Below are 5409 nucleotides of genomic sequence, written 5' to 3' on the forward strand. Positions count from 1 at the left end.
CAGAGCTCACTGATTTGGCTAAACTGGCTAGCCAAAAATGAGAGGTCCTCCTGTCTCTTCCTCCCCAGCACTGGGATTATGTATAAGTGTTGCCACTATGCCTAGCCTTTATGTGCTGAGTATTCAACGCAGGTCTTCATGCTTACACAGCAAATACTTTCCTGGCCTAACTATCTCCCCAGCTTACCTTACACTCATTCTTAAATGTTTTCTGTGTCAGACATCCAACTGGTAGACCTTGTTGTTTCTGTTCCTCCTAGGTCGTCTTGTCTTCCCCAGGTCTTGCTGAGAGGCCACCCGCTATCCCGCTAATCTTTTGTAGAGACCTGGTAGCTTTTGAAACACAAACACTTAATGTACAGCAAGCTTATTTCCAAATTGCCTTCCACTTTCCTCATCTTTTGACATGCTTTATTATCCGTGTTTCCCAAAAGTGAAAATTGAGACTCACCAGGGTTCATTCCCTTCTGTTTGATTACATAGCTAACAAACATAGGACCCAGTTTGACCCGGGTGTTCTCTGATGGGTCCTTGTCTATGCCCCTGTCTAAATGTAGCTCTGTGGCTATGGTACATCCCCCACAGAGCAGAAAAGGGGACAAGAGTTTTCTTGGCTTCTAAGGTCTTTTGGTATTATTGCATCTTCCTCATGTCTAATAAACACTTAATGAAATTGAACGAGCGCAAAATGGTATTGTGTACGACACTTACATAGATCTGTTCTTGAAGCAGAGGCCCTGTGTTCTGAACATTCCTGTCATAGTGGCAGGCTCACTGTCTCATTAGCTGGATCCAATGCAGAGTGAAAGCCTGAAGCCCTTCATTCAAAATTCAGGAAACAGTACCAGTATTTCTGCAGACTCTTCATTTATGGTCGTTTTTAAAATTTGTTGTTCAGTATAATTCAGTGTGGAGAATATTTTAAATATTAAGTAATGATTTTGAAATTTACTCTCATTTTTATATTATGCAATGCTTGTTTTTTTTTTTTTTTAAATGTTCACATGGGGCCTCTAAACTTGCATATGGAATCCCTAAAGTTATGCAGTGAAAATGCTACCCCAAACAATCAGTTGTTTTATTTCACCCCATGGGATGTCCATATTCTACCTGCTACTTTTCTACCTTGATAAAAAAGGAAAGTGAATTGTAAGTGGTGTCAGCTTTCTTTCTGCGTCCTGCTATCTGGGATAGGTAGTTAGCTCCTATTTAGAATGTAGTTGCCTTTTTTTCTGTCCTCTTGGGGCTGTCAGTGTACTTACTCACTGCTGACTCACAAATGCACTTGGCTTTGAGTCTCACTCATCTTTCACATGTTTTGGAATTCTATTTTCATAGGACACTGAGAAAGCCACATGCAAATGAGGTAGAAAGGAACAGTGGACACGTGAACTGCTCCGTTGGCCACATGTTCCTGTTTCCCGATGGACCTCATGCAGTACGCATTCAAAAGGGTGATGGCAGAGCATAACCAAGAGTAGATCCTTAGAGGGTAGGGCTGTATGTGGCTGCATAAGTCACACCTATCGGGCAGCTCTGCCTAGTGGAAAACCAGCGAAGGCTATTTCAGGTTGAGCATCCCTAACTCAGAAATGAGACATTTGAAATGTCCTGAAATAGAAAATGTTCTCATCAGTGCTAACACGAGACCACAAATGGAAAGATTCTATACCTGACTTGATGTGACAGGCCTAGTCAAAATATATTCACACTAAAAATATTATATAACATTTCAGGTATGCATATGTGATACATAAATGAATTTCATGCTTAGGCTTGGTTTTCATCCCAAGACGTCTCATTATGTGAATGAAAATGTTACAACATCTGAAAGAATACAAAATCCAAAATGTTCCTCTGAAGCAATTTAGTAGTGATACCCAAGCTGTCCCAGGCAGATGGAGCTGAGCCATAGCGAAGGGCTTGGACACCTGCGAGAGTTTGGAGGTGAGGGTGATGCTGAGTAGGCAATCAGGGAGGTCACTCACAAGGAGGGACATTGAAAGGGCTTCCATCCGAGAGAAAGCCTGTGCTACACCACTTAGGGATCGCAGGACAGAACCTGGTAGATTCAGAGAGCAGCTGCAGGCCAGAGTGGCCTGAGCAAAGAGAAAGTGGTGTGGATATAGACCATTTACTGTGTGCAGCATGAGAATATTGAATAAGATCGTTGTTTCCTCATTCTCATTTATATTACATAGGGTCTATAAATCTGCAAACACAATCCTGAGAGAAACATCAGATTTATATATGTGATTTTTCAATAATAGCCTAAGTAATTTATATTAACTTTAGACAATTTCCCCCCAAAATGAAACACTATTAATTCTGTCTGGCTTTTAGAATGATTACAGTTAGAGAGATAAATCTTGATTTCTGTTTTCAAGTGTGTCGCCTTGAGGGGGAGATTAGACATACATGCTGCATATTCTTCTCTTTATACATGAACTTGGGAATGTTTCCTTCAGGTCTCAGAGCAGGATGAAGAGTCCTGACCTGTTCTCTGTCGGCCGGAGAGAGGAGGCCACAGCTTATTCAACTGGATAGGCTTCTGTAGTCCATTGGGTGACAAACTCCCTGGCCTAAGGAAGTAAGGACTTTGGTATTTTGCTGGTCCCAGAGGATGCTACTTGCTTTGTTTCCATGGCAGCTGAGCGTCCATTCTTAGTAAGCTACATTAGGCCCTGGTAGTTGCTTCTTTGTATTTCTTTGTCAATGTGGGGCCTTCATCACTAGACTTGGCTGTGAGTACATTATGACTTGGTACCCTTATGATATCTCCTCTTTTTTACTTGGGAGTTTGTTTCTCTCAGCTCTGTAGCCTCAGCATCTTGCTCTCTAGGACAGGAAGAAGCCAGGCACCATATTAGCCACTCAGCTCTGAGGGAGACAGAGGGACAAATAGAGAGCAAGACAGAGTCTCAGAAAATGAAACTTGCAAGAATGGGTCCTTGGGTCCTTGTGTGTGTGTGTGTGTGTGTGTGTGTGTGTGTGTGTGTGTGTGTGTGTGAGAGTGGGTGGGGGGTGTGTCTTAGGAACCTTTGTGGAAACCTTTATCTGGCATTGATCTCATCCTAAGGACAAAGCTCAACACCTAAATATCACCCTAGAGGCCCCACCTCCCAAGTTTGTGGCCTTGGAGCTAAAAATACATAACACATGAATTTGTTAGAAACAAATTCAGACCATAACTTTTGACCCAGAGACCCAAATTCTTCCTCCGCTAGCCATTCCACCCCATTGGTTCCAGTCTCTTAACTTCTAGCATCAAATTGCCTTGCAGTGTGATGCTGTGAGCCCAGACAAGTTACATGCTTCTGAAATGCAGTGGAAGAATGTGTGTACATCAGACGTTGCCTTCTGACAAAGGGATAGGAAAGAGGAGGGAGGAGGTGCAGGTCCTATGTAAGTCTTAAACCTTGACATTAATCTTGGAGCTTGTTTCTTGCCTTCAAGATATACTAGGGTGAGGATTGGTCCCCTGAGGCCCAGGTAGCTGTTAAGTGCAGCCCAAGCTTTTGTTTTCACACTGAAATTCCTTGTCTTCAACTTTTCAAGAGTGGCATTGCACACCGGTGGCTCTATTTTGGGGGGCTTGGGGGTAGCTCTTGCATGATATATGTGGACAAATTAGCACCTCAAGGATTCTGCCAAGGACAACCAGTTAATGCCTTTTGGAGCAGCTGCCAAGATTCCCCATGGCCCACTGGAGCCATAGCTGTGACATACAAGGAGTCCAGAATATGGCAGCCTTGAGCAAAGAGCCCCAAAACCCCATACATCCCCTGAATCCCTCCTTTGAGACTGTCCTGATCCCAAAGCCATAGCTCCCCACACTTAGGATGGGCATGGTGACTTCCTCATAGTGAGCTCCAAAATGTTTGCCAGCTCTTCTTCCATTGTCCTGCTGAATTGGATATGGTTTCATCTATCTGTGTTAACCCATTTACCCAATGGTTGCTTGGATACACCCATGGTTTTTCTTCCCTAACATTGGGCCTTTTTGCTTACGTTGCCTGGCTGAGAATTTCCAAACTTTTATCTTCTCCTTTTTGTTAATACCATCTTTAAGTCATTTCTATCTTCTAAAATATCACTATAAGTAATTAAGAGAAATAGCATAGCACCTACCTCGAACACATAAGAGATTTCTTCAGCCAACTTCCCTAGTTCAGGGCTTTAAATCCTGCCTTCCCAGAAGTTTTAGGACAGAGACATAACTCAGCCAAGTCCTTTGCTGTACTGTCTCAAGGATGGCTCTTCCTCCAGTTCCCTTCATTCCCTCTGAGTGTCAGATTCCCACCATCACTTGGGGAAGCACCAGGATGACTGAGGACTTCCCCTGGAAATTCTTGTCTTCTGACCCAGATGCCTGACTCACAGAAATCCTGGATTTTTCTCAGTATTCACTTCAAAACTATTCTGGCCTCTGCCTGTGCTCAACTTTCAAAGCAGCTCCCACATTTTTTCCGTTGTCACAGCTACACCTGCTTGTGTGGAACTGGTTTGGTCTTAATCCATTTGTGATGGCAAAAAGCTAGCTCAGAGTAATTTATAAAGAGGAAACATTTCTCTCAAGTTTAGAGGCTGGGAAGTCTGCAATTGTGGCTGTGGCATGTGGTGAGGGCTCCCATGGCAGGTGGTGGAAGGGCGTGTTTAAGAGAGTGGACCTGCAAGCCCTTTTAATAGTGTCATTGACACAGTAAATGCTTCCTCCATGGTCTCACTTGCCACTGTGATTGTATTGGTTATTATGATTCAAACACATGAATTTTACATTTCTTTGTTAGTATAGCTTTTAGCTAAATTTTGAACAGAATCCTATAAAATGTCCTTCAACTTTGCCCATTTTAAAGATTGTTTTGACAAGTAGATCATTCATATTTTTGTATAAAAACCAAGTTAAGAATCATGTCAGTTTTTATGGAAATTATTTTGAGAATTTCATGGGGGAAGCTGCCACTTTAATACTATTAATATTTCTATTTCATCAACAGGTATATGGGTCATCACTTACATCTTTATTTTTCTGTAGCATTTTACAGTTTTAAAAAGAGTCTTTCATGTTATACTTTTTCCTATTTGAAAATGTTATTACAAGTAGTATTATTTCAAATATATTGTTATTAATTGGTGGTATATACACATAGAAGTGACTCTTCTGTACAGATGCTTGCTGACTTATGAGAGTCGTGTCTTCATAAACATTGTAAATAGAAAATATTGGAGTATGCACTTAATCCTCTTCCCCTCAGGACGTCATAGCTTGTCAACAGTACTCTGTGGGGCATTGATCACATGGGCAACTGGAGCCTAGGCTTGCTACCACTGCCCTGCCTCATAATGAACTTGGGAAAAAGAACTAAATTCAAAATACTGTTTGTCCTGAGTGCTCATTGCTCTTGTACC

The 5409-nt window shown here is 42.1% G+C and overlaps 1 long non-coding RNA gene across 1 annotated transcript; it reads right to left on the reverse strand.

Moving 5' to 3' along the window:
* Positions 1-1776: 1776 nt before the first annotated feature.
* On the reverse strand, positions 1777-4368 carry LOC113832674. The gene is made up of 2 exons (XR_003480102.2): positions 4132-4368; positions 1777-2838 (listed from the first exon to the last, which is right to left on the reverse strand). It is a non-coding gene; the product is annotated as an uncharacterized LOC113832674 (long non-coding RNA).
* Between the last annotated feature and the right edge of the window lie 1041 nt (positions 4369-5409).

The sequence above is a fragment of the Cricetulus griseus genome (assembly GCF_003668045.3).
Source record: "Cricetulus griseus strain 17A/GY chromosome 1 unlocalized genomic scaffold, alternate assembly CriGri-PICRH-1.0 chr1_1, whole genome shotgun sequence".
Lineage (NCBI taxonomy): Eukaryota > Metazoa > Chordata > Mammalia > Rodentia > Cricetidae > Cricetulus > Cricetulus griseus.